The sequence below is a fragment of the Euphorbia lathyris genome, chromosome 4 (genome assembly GCF_963576675.1).
Source record: "Euphorbia lathyris chromosome 4, ddEupLath1.1, whole genome shotgun sequence".
In the NCBI taxonomy this organism is placed as follows: domain Eukaryota; kingdom Viridiplantae; phylum Streptophyta; class Magnoliopsida; order Malpighiales; family Euphorbiaceae; genus Euphorbia; species Euphorbia lathyris.
Genome location: NC_088913.1, coordinates 5128186 through 5143366, shown reverse-complemented (window position 1 = coordinate 5143366; position 15181 = coordinate 5128186). Strand labels below are relative to the sequence as shown.

General features: G+C 34.6%; 1 pseudogene; it reads left to right on the top strand.

Moving 5' to 3' along the window:
* The first annotated feature begins 6853 nt into the window (after positions 1-6853).
* Positions 6854-9139, top strand: LOC136227031 (G-type lectin S-receptor-like serine/threonine-protein kinase LECRK1; annotated as a pseudogene).
* Positions 9140-15181: the final 6042 nt, after the last annotated feature.

The window sequence follows — 15181 nt, the reverse complement described above, 5'->3', positions numbered from 1 at the left end:
TAGTGCTAATCACAAGAGTCAAGAAGATGTGAAGAAAAAATTTACTAAGAATAAAAGCAAGAATGGCAAGCATTGCAATTATTGTAACAAGGATGGACATGATAGGGAGACCTGTTTTCACTTGAAAGGCTATCCACCTTGGTATAAGGGACAACGACATGATAAATCAGCATCTAGTTCCAACACTAATCATGCTTTTATGATGAATGAAGTTCCAGATTCTACACCACTTGACTCTGATTCTGACTCAAATGAGGAGAAAGACAAGTTAATGCAATATCTCCTCCAGAAGTACATGAAGAACAAACCAGTAGCAGACAATAATCGACACAACTCCAACTTCACAGCCTTTGCTGGGGCTTGTGCAGGTATCAAAACTACAAATTCATCAACTTCAAATAATTTCTGGATTATTGACTCGGGTGCTACAGCACATATGTGCATCTCTATGGATTGTATGAGTGATTTACAACCAATAACAGTGCCTAGAAAAGTGTTTTTGCCCGATGATTCAGTGCAAGAAGTTGAATGTATTGGAAAAGTGTCTTTTCCATCTGGTTTGAAATTACACAATGTTTTATTTGTTCCTAACTTCAAATACAACTTGCTATCAGTCAGCAAAATTTTACAGGATTCACAAATACATGTGAATTTCTTTGCTGAATATTGTGTGCTGCAGGACCAGGTTTCTAAGAAAAATATAGCAGTAGCAGAGATGAAAGGAGGACTTTACAGACTTACTCCTCAGTCCTTTCAAGCTGCAAAATTACAGAAAATTCAAAAAGATAAAGATTTACATACAACTTGTCTTGCATCTAGTTCATCAACTCATAATTCAACACTATGGCATAAACGCCTGGGGCATGTTTCAGATGTGAAATTACATCACATTTTTGATTTTCCTGAAAATTCTAGTGCATCTGACTGTGTTATATGTCATCAAGCCAAACAGACCAGAAAACCCTTCTGTAACAGCACTAGTCATTCAATAAATGCATTTGATTTAGTGCACATTGATTGTTGGGGACCTTACAAAAAGCATTCTATTAGTGGTGATCGTTTCATGTTGACTATTGTTGATGACTGCACCAGGGTGACTTGGACAGTCTTATTCAAATCTAAGGATCAGTTCCCTCTCTTCTTGATGGTTTCTTCAACATGATATTCACTCAGTTCACAGTTAAAGTGAAACAAGTGAGAACTGACAATGGGAGTGAGTTTGTAGGTCATTCTACACAGCTGATATTACACAAACATGGCGTTCTTAATAAAAAATCATGTGTATATACACCTCAGCAAAACGGCTTGGTTGAAAGAAGGCATAGGTCATTAACAAATATTGCTAGGGCTCTTCTTTTTCCGGCTCATCTTCCTTCTTCTTTTTGGGGAGAGGCACTTCTTCATGCCACATATATTTTAAATCTCTTGCCTACAAAAGTGCTTAATCGGCATAGTCCTTATTATAAACTTTATCATAAAATGCCAGATTATTCTCAGCTCAAAGTTTTTGGCTGTTCTTGTTTTCTGACAAATACCACTCCACAGAAGGACAAGTTTTCCACAAGGGCTTTTGAAGGAATTTATGTAGGCATGGCTAATGGTCAAAAGGGGTATAAAATCTACGATCTCAGCACACATAAACTATGTGTTTCTAGAGATGTGTATTTTCAGGAAGATACTTTCCCATATGCTCACTTCAAGACTAATTCACAAAAACAGACATTTTTTCAACCTACTTTACCTCTTCCTATTGACCTTCATGATGTGGAAACTTCTGATCCTACCTCAGATAATTCTGATCCATTACAAATTATGCCCAATTCACCTTCATTCAACTCTTCGATTGCAATTCCATCTGTTTCAATCTCACATAATACTGAAACTTCAGTATCCAATGATCAAGATCTTCAAAACTCTACATATATTGCTCCAATTCCTCCAATTCTTCCTAGAGTGTCGTGCAGAACTAGCAAGAAACCAACCTGGTTATCAGATTTTGTTACAAATCATGTTGCTGATGATCAGTGTTTCCAATTCAACACATCTCATACAGCTTCTCTTAATCATGTGGAGAAAATTAGAGAACCAGTCACTTATGAAGAAGCTAAACAGGATTCCAGATGGCTCCAAGGTATTGATCAGGAAATTCAAGCTTTACACAACAATGACACCTGAGAGTTGGTTCCTTTACCTAAGGGTAAGAAAGCGATTACTTGCAGGTGGATATTTTGAGTCAAATATAAGGCAGATGGGACTGTTGAACGTTTCAAAGCTAGACTAGTTGCTCGAGGGTACAATCAACAGTTTGGTGTTGACTATCATGATAGCTTCTCTCCTATTATGAAAGTGGTTACGGTCAGATTGTTTTTGGCCATAGTTGCTGCCAAACAGTGGACCATTTATCAAGTTGACATTAACAATGCCTATCTCCATGGCACTATTGACGAGGAACTTTACATGGAAGCTCCAGCTGGTTATAAAGTCCCTAATGGCATGGTTTGCAAGCTTACAAAGTCGTTATATGGGCTTAAGCAGGCTGGACGGCAATGGAACAAGGCTTTCTCATAGTTATTGTTGAGTTTGGGGTTCAAAAAGTCCATACATGATTATTGCCTATTTACTAAAAGCACTATCCATGATTTTGTGGCTATAATTGTCTATGTTGATGATGTATTACTTACTGGAACTTCCGAAGGATTAATTTCAGATGTTAAGAAGGCCATGGATAAAGAATTTACAATCAAAGATTTGGGGATCGCCAGATTCTTTCTAGGTATTGAGTTAGCAAGATCAGAGATGGGTATTTTGGTGAGTCAAAAGAAGTATATTACTGATTTGCTTAAAGACACTGGGTTACAAGATGCAAAGGAGGCATCCAATCCTTTTCCAGCAAATTCACAATTTACAGAAGAGGGAAAAGCTTATGACAAACCTGATCAATATAGAAGACTCATCGGCAGACTTCTTTATCTCGGATTCACACGTCCAGATATCTCTTATGTCACACAACAACTCAGTCAATTTATGAGTAAGCCTACTGTTTTTCACATGGATGCAGCTCTACATGTGCTGAGATACCTCAAAGGCACATCTCACAAGGGATTATTTTACTCTTCTGCTAGTGATTTCAATTTCATAGCTTACTGTGATTCAGATTGAGCACGTTGTAGGGACACCCGAAAAACAGTTACAGGATATTGCATATTCTTGGGAGATTCAGTTGTGTCTTGGAAAGCTAAAAAAACAAGGGACAGTGAGCAAATCATCTGCTGAAGCCGAGTATAGAGCCATGGCAACTACAGTTTGCAAATTCAAATGGCTTACATATGTGCTGAGTGAATTTCAGATGAGTTCATTGATGCCAATACCTTTGTTTTGTGATAACAAAGCCGCAATACATATAGCAGCAAATCCAGTCTTTCATGAAAAGAGTAAACATGTGGATATTGATTGTTACATTGTGAGAGAATACCTAGACATGAGATTTCTTAGGACCCCTTACATTGATTCACAACATCAAGTAGCGGATTTGCTTACCAAGCCACTCACTTCTAATCAAATGAAGTATGCATTGGACAAGATGAAGTTAGTTGATTGATCTTTGTAGCAAACAGATCTCTCTTTCATTTTGAGGGGAGGCTGTTGGAATAAAAGGATTCAGATCACATTAATAAAATAGATTGTTATGTAGCTGATCATAAAGGCTGTTAGGTTGTTAGCAGTCAGTTAGGTTATTAGCTGATGTGGCAATTCTGTTAGATTCCCTGTATAAATAGATATCCTGTGTAATCTGATATTAATCAATGCGAGAGAATATTTTCGATCTAACTAAATTCAGCACTATTGCAAATTCATCAATTCATACACATGGACTCTAATCAAGGTGTGCCTTCTTCAAAAGAGTTGCATTCCTGTTTAATCTTTTATTGCAGTAGAAACGATTGGTAGCTCATACACTATGTTTCTAGTTGCTTCAGATAGCTGAGCTTTATCAAGAAACTGTCTCTTTCTTAGCATCTGTTGAGCCTGCCTGCCTCATAATTATACTTTTTTTAATATCTTTGATATGACCAATGCATCTGAGGTGAGACTTCAAATTCACTAATTGAAGGATTATACAGCAACAACAGCTTAAAATCCACATGATATATGTGATGTTTCAAACTCAGTATCAATTCTTCAATATAAGCTTATAATTTTAAATTAATCGTTTTTCATTTCCCATTTTGAGAATAAATTACCTCATTATGCTTTTTATTTGGTGATATGTGTTTAGAGAGAAATAAAATATATTAAAGAGATGGTGAGTTTGATTTTTTTGTTTTTATTTTGGGGTTTATTTGTGATAATTAGATAATAAATAAGTTAATTTATAAAATAAATAAATATAAGGACAAAAATAATTATTTGCCTTTTGATTTTTGACTTTTTTTAACACCGTTAGTCAGTTTTGACTATGTTTACTAACGGAACGTACCATAAGGTACCTTTTGGCAAATTTTTAAACCACGTCGTCTATGATTGAAAACGAGTGTAACCACAACGATTGTTGGAGATGATATGTATTAGTCAATCTTCAAATCACTAAAAGCAACTCTATCCACCTCTTAGTGACTCTTCAAATCACTAAGAGCATCTCAATTCTCTCTATTATTAAAGAGCTCTTTGTATTTTCTTATTTCATTTTTTATTAATAATTTATTATTAAGTAGTCACTCTTCTCTCATTATTGATAAATATAAAAATACTTACTAATTTTAATGATAAAATAATCAATAAGAAGTGAATATGAAAAGTATTGTTGAAGATGACATGTATTAGTCACTCCTCAAATCACTAGGAGTCCATTGTTTATATTATTTTTAGAGAGTGGACTAACAACAAAGTTGAAAAAAAATGTTAGACACTAGTCAGACGGACAAAGCCCTCAAAGATTAATCGGATTTGTAATTTTTTATTTTTATAATTTTTAATAAATAAATTATTATGTAAAAATATAAATATTAATAATATTTTTTTTTACATTAATGTCCTTAAATAATAAAGATGTACCAACAAAATAACATTAATAACAAAATATGAAAAAAAAATATAATATCCTTAAAAATAATATTGGATAGTTATAAGTATTTTCTTTTAATTTTTTATTATTTAATAAGTTAATTAAAATTGAAAATTTTGATAAAAAACTAAATTCCCAATTTTTTAAAAAAAGGACAGCCTAGGACTGTCTAGATCTGCTTGGGGCCGCCTAGGTCCTCCTGAAGCTGCTTGGACGATCAAAAATTGGTAAACTGTCTTATGTCGAATGACTTGAGTAAATTAGGACGGTCTTCTGAAAATCACCATCTGAACTAATTTTTAGAACACTGACTAAGAGTCTCTTGAAGATGCTCTAAGAGATAATTGTTTATATTATTTTTGGAGAATAATGAAATAAGAGTCTCTTAGAACATCTCCAATGGGGGATGTGTTTGAATGAGTGTTTGATGAGGTGAAGAGTGTTTGGAAGAGTGTCTTCCATTGGAGTAACAAGAGTTGCTTATTTTTTTTTACGTTGTCACTTTTTGACACCTTTATTTTATTTTTTTTAATATAAAAAATAATTTAATTGTTTGCTATTAATACATTTTAATAATAATATTTATAATTAAAATAAATTATATATAAAATAATGATTTATGCGACCATAGTAACAACTTTTGCGATTGTTTATCATTTGAGCATTTTCTTTTATATTGCCAAAAAGTAATGCGGATGAAAGAGAAAATAAAATAATATGTTTTAGAATTATATGTTAAGTTTTGACAGCTCTTTGACATTGTTTTAATTAGAGATGCTCTTATGTGTTGATTTAAAAAAAAAAAGAAAAAGATGCTCTTATGTGTTATATTAAAATATTGAGTTTTGATAATGTAACATGTTGACTTAATGATACCACATTGATTATAAAGGGACAAATGGTGCTAATCAAGTTGTTTTATTCGCTAACTTTATACATCATGTGCCACTCTTTGCAAAAAAAAAAAAAAAACCGTATTTTTTATTTTAAAATGGATGAAATGACAAAAATTTCATTTATAATTTCTCTACTTGATTCTTTTTAATTGTTTCACCAACAATTGTAGAGTTTCAAAATGAAAAATCACAGAATTATGAAGAAAAAAAAATGTGGAAACAAAAGATAAAAAAAAAAAAAAGTAAAACATAGATGTAGAAAAAAATGAGAAACGATAGTAAAAATAAATAAAATAGATATTTTGAATTTAAAAAATAAGAAAAGTATCCTTTGTCTAAACTTTTGCCTATAAAAAAAAAAAAAAGAAAAGTATAGATTTTCATATATTGAAAAACAACAAAAAGGTTCCAAAAGGAATGATTTTTATAGACAACATTTTTGGTAATTTTGGATGAAAATTTATTGTCTCCATTTTCCAATTCAATTTTTAACACGTGACATAATTATCTTACTTTAATCAATATTAAAGGAAGTTAATCGAAGTTAATAAAATTAAAGTAAGTAAAGAGTTGAATCTCTGTTTAACTAGACAAATTAAAGTTTTGGAATTTTGATAAAACATTACTCAAAATTGAAGGATTGTGAATGTTTTTTTAAGCTAAATTTCTGTTTGTGATATTTTAACAAAATTTTAATATGTATTTTCAAGTTAGAATAAAAAAAAAGGTTGAATGAGTCAGGTAAGTTTTTCCTAGGTCCACTCCCGTTGTCATGAAGGACACATTTTTCCATAAACCATCACAGGGGTTTGAAAATGTGAATTGTGACTAAAATCGTCTTGCAACATTGACTTGCAATTCAAACTTTGAATTTGTATACCAAAAAACATTTTAAATGACTCTCTCTCAAGATCGAAACTTGAATAACCTTTTAAACCCAACTCAACCCAACAAATGCATACAAGTTAAAAAATTATTTTATTTGGCTTCCATCTTATTATTATTCTTTATCTTTGTTTCCACACTTTCCACACTATCAGCTCAGCAAAGACACACAAATAAAAGCAGCACCAGAATAGGAATACGATCTTCATTGAAACCCAACTCCATCAACTCCCCTTGGTTTTCACCTTCTGGATTTTACACCTTCGGATTTTTTCCGCAGGGAGATGGGTTCCGTATTGGGATATCTGTTGCTGGGACCGTCGTCTGGACTGCCAACAGAGATCAACCACCTGTATCAGGCAACGTGACATTGCTCTTTTCTGCTGAATCTGGCTTTATCTTGCAATCAGGAGCACAAGGCCAAAACGTTCAAGATGTTTTTCCTGATATTGGTGTGGCTGCAGCTTCAGCATTTTTGTTCGACTCTGGCAACTTTATGATTAATAATTCTAATGGTCAAACAATATGGGAGAGTTTCCAGCATCCGACTGATACCCTTTTGCCAACTCAACAACTTCAAGCAGGGAATCAGCTTGTCTCCAGCATTTCAGAATCTGACAAATCGCTTGGAATTTTCCGCCTGAGCATGCAAACAGATGGGAAATTGATACATATTCGGATCTGCAAACTCCCCTGAAAGAAAATTGTAAGCAAGCCTGCATGCAGGATTATAACTGCGATGCTGCATTTTTCAGTGAAGGACATTGCCAACTGCAGAAGTTGCCTTTGAGATTTGGAAGAAGAAATATGGATGATGGTTTAAATCATTTGGCTTTGGTCAAGGTCTGCAGATCCATGTCCGGTGATGAAGGAAAAAGGACAGAGATCAGCCAAGGAATCCTAATTGCCGGTGATTCAATTGTTGCTTTTGGGTTTCTTGTGTTGATACTTTTGGGTATGTTAATACATAGGTATCATAAGAGGGCATACAAAAGAATCCCAAAGAATGAACTCGTGGTATTAAGAGAGGAAGTAGGTCCTCAATCTTTCAGTTATGAAGAACTAGAAAGAGTGACTGATGGATTCAAGGAAGAAATTGGCAGAGGTGCATTTGGGACTGTTTATAAAGGGCTAATACCAAACACTCACAAAGTTATAGCAGTGAAGAAGTTGGAAAAGGTTTTAGAGGAAGGAGAAAGAGAGTTCCAGACAGAGATGAAAGTAATTGGTAAAACCCATCATAAGAACCTTGTACAGCTACTTGGTTATTGTAATGAAGGATCAAACAGACTCTTGGTGTACGAGTTTATGCACATTGGTTCTCTTGCTGGCGTACTGTTTTCACCTGAAAAAAGACCTTGCTTCCTAGAAAGAATGGAAATCGCAAGAAACATAGCGAAAGGCATCCTCTATCTCCACGAGGAGTGCGAGACTCAAATCATCCATTGCGATATTAAACCACATAACATACTACTTGATGAGTTTCGATGTCCAAAAATATCTGATTTCGGATTGGCAAAGTTGTTAAAGCAAGAGCAAACAAAAACATTCACAGGAATAAGAGGAACAAGGGGATATCTAGCACCAGAGTGGCATAGAAATTTGCCAGTGACAGTTAAAGCTGACATATATAGTTTTGGTATCATGTTGTTGGAGATCACATGCTGCAGAAAGAATGTAGATTATAGTGCTGGTGAGGATGAACGTGTTCTTGTAGAATGCATTTATGATTGTTTCCTGGGCAATGAGATAAATAAACTAATTACAGATATAGATGAGGTCGACAAGAAACACGTCGATAGAATGATTAAAGTTGGAGTTTGGTGCACTCTTAATGAGCCATCCCTTCGTCCTTCCATGAAAAAAGTTGTATTAATATTAGAAGGGACAGTAGATATCCCAATGCCTCCACCTCCTGCTTCATTTCTTACTTCCATTTAAATCAGTTTCAGTATAAGAATGTGTGGAATGGAAACAAAAGATATCAAATAAATTATCTCAAATGTTCACTCTGATATTCAATTGTTCGAATATGCAGAGAGCTTAAAATGAAACAGTTTCTAATTATTCTTAGGTAGTTTTTAATTATCGTAAATTCTAAGCTTCAAGATTTGTAAACTTATTGTTTTAGTAGTGTTCAATGGCAACTGGAGTTTTGATTTTATTCACCATAAGTTTATGGCGGAATCAAGATCCTAAATTTGGGATTGCAATCACAGAACCTCCCTCCCTCCCTCCTAGGATGAATTCTGACAACTAGGACTGCAATAAACCACGTGCATTCCCTCCCTCGGCCGCACATTGACATTTGTAACGCAGACTAAAAGAACAAATGAATGGACATGTCTATTCTTTTCCATATTCTTTCTCTTGTTGAAATCCAAACAAGCACTTTTGATTTGACAAATAATGTTATTGAAGAATTTGGCAACTCAAGTAAAGCGTCATTCATTTCTCTATGCTATGTAATCCAATAATAGTGTTTAGGCTTAAAAGCACAGTCCCTAAATTTTGGGTATTATTTGGACATGATCCTGAAACTTTAATTCGTGTCATGAAAATACCCTAAAAACTTTAATATTAGTGTCAAAAAGTAAAATCTGTTCGGCTAATACCGGCACCCACATCCTCAGTAAACTGCTTATATAGATAGCATTCTAGTTGGAACAAAGGCTACTTATGACGAGGAATGTATATGGTTGCAACCCCACCAAGAACTTCCACCAGCACACTGAGGAACTGGAGTTTGTAGGACTCTGTAAGCACTCACTAACCACAATGAAATTTCCACTTGTACTAGAAATTGTATTAACCAAAGAATTACAATGGGTTTTAGAACATCTGGTAGAAACAGGAGAAACCCCTAAATATCTAGCAGGAAAGTGTCCCTCTTTAAAAGGGATATATATCCTATTTCTCAACATAAAAAAAAAAAAGAAAAAAACAAACAAACTCACTTGTATGGTTACTAACTTTCAGTCATCTGTGAAGCATAAGAAGTGTTATCATCAATTCTAGGCAGATCCAGTCCGGTATCAAGGTCAACTTAAATTTCACAATTTCATATTAAAAATACAAATAATTCAGGTATTGCTCTTGTTTCTGCACCTCCATTTGACTATATTTCCTGGAAAAGAGCAACGATAGATAAGTGCCTTACCAGTGAAAGATCAGATCAAATGCCATGTATAAGGCTGCTTCACAGTTCCAGTCACAATGCAAAAGAATGGGCAACTAACCTTGACTCATCTAGCTCCACAACAACAATAACAACAACCACACCAACAAAGCCTTAGTCCCGAAATGATTCGGGATCGGCTAACATGAACTATCATACAAAACCGTGAAATCAATTGAAAAGTTTAAGAATCCACTCTGAATATAATGGTCTTGACGAAGTTATTTCAGGTAATGATTTTTATAGACTAATGTGTTCTACATAAATGCAAAATCCATCCTAAAGCCCATGAACATATACGTTTTTTATGCATAGGGTCTCGATCAATTAATTTTTATATTGAACCCCTAAATCATTGATTTTCAATCATAACTGGCCCTTTACTAACAATTCTGTCACAGTATTGCTCCACATTTCATCAGAAACCTTATATATAAAATAATAAAAGTTCAGGATCCTCAACATGAGTTTTGCCTCTTTCCCTATAACTATATATCTGAATGCATAATGTTTTTATTTTTTGGGTAATTAATTTATTAGTCCCTATATTTTGACAAAACATACTGTTTAGTCCCTGTATTTTCAAAAACACATGGTAAGGTCCCTAACTTTTTTCTCAGTGAACTGTTTAGTCCTTCCGTCTGTTTGTTAGATTTTTTTACCGTTTATGATTTCAGAAATGACGAAATTACCCTTTACTATTTACCTTCAAACTTCAGAAGAGGAAATCCAATTTAGAAGAAGAAGCTATTTGTATGGAGAATAAGAAAAAGAACCGATACAATGCTTACGATTTGAACGATTAAGAAGAAAATCAAGAAAAAGAACATTCAAAATTGATTTCAGATGCATTAGAGTTTAAAGGAAAGGAAAATAAAGGAAAAGAAGAACGCAAATCCAAATTGACTAACAGAATCTTCATGAGAGTCTAACGGCAGGGACTAAACAGTTCACTGAGAAAAACGTTAGGGACTAAACAGTTCACTGAGAAAAACGTTAGGGATTTTACCATGTGTTTTTGAAAATATAGGGACTAAACAGTGTGTTTTATCAAAATATAGGGACTAATAAATTAATTACCCTTATTTTTTTGTGAAAATTATTAATATTGGACTTGGAGTGACATCATCCTCTTCGTTTTCTGCATTGTGTTGCTTTTACCCAAATAAAAGATGATGCTTTTGTAATATTAAATTTAAAAATTGTCAAGCCTAATATTTTCAAAATATTTTATTTTTATGAAATATTTTATTTTTCTTGTGCTATTTTGGTAAACAACCCGAAGAAAAAAAAAAAGGAACTCATGAACCTAACCCTTTTATTCCTCTCCTTGAAATCTCTCTGCTTTGTAACAGAGTACAGAAAAATCCATCACTCTCTCACTCAAAAGAAACTAAGATACTTTAAACTTCATGGCGTCCAAAGATTAATAATGGCACTTTCAAATAAGAAGAACTTCCAAAAGCACCTTGATTGATACAAACTATAAGCTAGCAACCAACAATTGTACACTATAGCTATACAACAATGGAATTCTCACTGCATTTTTCAGAACTAATTTATTCCTCCATATATTTTACTTCCATCAGACTCTTACCTGTTAAAAATATGGGATCACAAACATAAAATAGGGACATGATCAATCATTGTCCTATTTTATGTTTGTGATTCCATATTTTTAACAATCTTAAGGAAATATTGTGGAGAACGTGCTGAAGAATGTTGGTGATGCTGGTAAACTTGATCGGTTTGATGGGACGAATTTCACTCGTTGGAAGGAGACTTTGAAATTTTTTCTGATCACTCTGAAATTTTTTTACATTCTGGACATTGATTTGCAATCTATTCCAGAACCGAGTGACAAAGATACTGATGGAATTGTGGCTGAACGTAAGAAGTGAGAAGAAGACGAGGCGCTATGTAGAGGATATATTCTGAACCATCTCTCTGATCGTCTTTATGATTTGTACATTCCTGTACAAAAGGCAAATGATATATGAATATCACTGGAGACAAAGTATAATTCAGAAAAGCAAGGGGCAGATAAGTTTATCACTATGAAATTTTTTGAATTTACTATGAATGATTCTGCATCTGTATGTCTAGAGACATCTGTATTGTCTGGAGACATCTGTATTTTGACAACCAGTTTTTTGGCTATAAATATCTTCAATCCTTCATACCTTTTCACTGACAGTTTTAATTATTCAAATACGTTCATAGGGAAATTAGTGAAATTGCTATCATTAATTTTATGTTAGGGAAATCCTAGAGGAAACTTAATCAGAAACCCAATAGCAATTGATAGTGGGGGCTAATATTTCCTTAAAGACAGTGATTAATCACGTCCCTATTTTATGTTTGTGATCCCATATTTTTAACATTACCTCTTTCAAGTTTCAATCAAAGTGGGTATATTTGACCCACTAAATTATTGGCATGGTCTAAAATTAGACAATACATTGACAAAATTACCCTTTTAATTACTTTTATGTTAAACGGAGATGGAAATAGACACCGGGAAAAGTAATTTTTTTTAAAACATAGGAAATGGAAACGTGGGAGAAAATTTAACTATTAAAAATATAGGGGCATATTTATAAATATTAAAAATATAATAAATAATTCTGTTCAACAATACCAATATGCAAACCACCCTCCCCCCATTTTGTTGTGCAGAATTAATGAAAGATAAAATAATAAACAATCGAAAAACACAGATTTACGTGGTTCACCAACGTTGTGTTGGCTAGTCCACGGGCAGAAGGAGAATAGTATTATTAGGAGGCGAAAATCAGATTACAATGATTAGGTTTACATAACGAGGTATTTATAATACCCAATCTAACCTAATCCCACTAGGAACCCATGATCCCAATCCAACTAGGAACCCATGATCCTAGTCCAACTAGGAACCCATGATCCCAATCCAACTAGGAATCCGAAACCTAATACTACTCCGAATAGGAAACAAGATATACTGATTCAAGGCATTACGACAAATCTCCACCTTGACTTGAATCCTCCTGAAAACATAACAGATGCACCCATGACAGTGCCAGATGAACAGACTTCTCCCTCTGCCTCAGAGTCGCCCCCACACGCAACTAATAATCTCTATTCCCAGAATTTTCGATCTTCACGTTCATCACAGACATCTTTCTCTCCAGAAAACAAAACCCCGATCGGAAACCGAAAGCTCCGATACCAGTTTGTTGTGCGGAATTAATGAAAGATAAATTAATAAACAATCGAAAAACACAGATTTACGTGGTTCACCAACATTGTGTTGGCTAGTCCACGGGCAGAAGGTGAATAGTATTATTAGGAGGCGAAAATCAGATTACAATGATTAGGTTTACATAATGGGGTATTTATAATACCCAATCTAACCTAATCCCATTAGGAACCCATGATCCCAATCCAACTAGGAATCCGAAACCTAATACTACTCCGAATAGGAAACAAGATATAAGAATAACTAGAAGTACAAGATGAAATCAGAAATTGTGAAGAAAAAGAACAAAGAACAAGATGAAATCAAGAGACAAGAATTATAGCTGAAAGAAATATAGACACGTTCTTTAAATTGAATGGGACAAAGAATGAATTATCAGTCAAATAGGAAGTTTCAATTTTTCTAACCTTAGACGGAATATGAATTGCAAAATAGAAAGTTCAAATTTCCAGAACTTTAGTCGAAATCGAGGAAACTGTTTAAAAATTGAGAGACGTATTTCATATTTTGGGTAATTTCGGAAACGTGCCAGGAAACGTTTCATATCAGCTTCCGGAAGATTTAAAAATTGAGCCAAATTGTTTTCTTATACATTTCCTACTTCGAAAATCTAGCACCACTACTCTATGTTGGGTTGTCGTACTCTCACCAGGGATCACCTTACAATCAATATAACTCTTTCTCCAAGCACTCCTTACTAAGAAGAAGTCAATTTGGCTCGCATTACCGCCACTCCGATAAGTCACTAAGTGGGATGTTCTCTTCATAAACCATGTGTTCATGATACTCAAGTCATAGGCTGATGCGAATTCCAAAATATCATTTCCTGCTTCATTCTTATCTCCAAAACCATACCCTCCATGAACACTCTCAAACCCATCTCGCCTAGAACCCACGTGTCCATTGAGATCACCCCCTAGTACCATTTTTTCATCCCTAGGAACCTGTTGCACCACTTCCTCTAAGTCATCCCAAAAAGCTTGTCTTATAGACACATCTAATCCTATTTGTGGCGCATATGCACTAATGACATTCACAACCTCATCCCCTATCACTAGCTTAACACTCATAATTCTATCCCTCTTCCTAGACACCGCTACTACCTCATCAATATACTCCCTATCAATAAGAATACCTACTCCATTTCTACCCTTATCCTTTCCTGAGTACCAAAGCTTATAACCCCAAGGAGCTATCTCTCTAGCCTTAGCTCCAACCCACTTGGTTTCTTGTAGGCATAATATATTTATTCTCCTCCTCTTCATAACATCTACAATTTCAGCTAATCTTCCTGTCAAAGAACCTATGTTCCATGTCCCAAAGCGTAACCTACTACCCTTACCCCTACCCCTACCATTACCGTGGACTAGCTTATTTACCCACAACCCTTGCATATTTGACACCACCCCCGGGTCCTGGGGTGGCGCGCCGCTTCGGGGCGACGACCTAGCAACCCTTGCACATTTATCACTACACCCGGGTCTAGGAAGTGCAGCGCGTCGCTGAGTAGGGAACGCCCCAACGGTATTTATATTATGGTTCATGTCATAAGATGTGACTAAGTTTTACGTTGGCCGCCACAAACCTACCGCAACCCTCCTCCTTTGTCCGGGCTTGGGACCGGCTGTAAAGGCCACCAAGTGACCCTCACAGGCGGAGTTTTATAGAGGCCTAACAGACAAAAAAAAATTAGAAATTTGGATTTAGAGAGACCTAATAGGTTTAAAAAAAATAAAAAATTTGGATTTAGGGAGTTCCTAATAAGTTCAAAATATTGAAATTTTGAATTTTGGGCAAACCTAACACATAATGAGATATATTTAATTTTTTTATTAGTTCAATATTAGTTTCTAAAAAAATTATAACATATTTATATGAAATTAAGTTGTTTGAGGCTGTTGTCTGAGTCGGCGTGGGTGTTG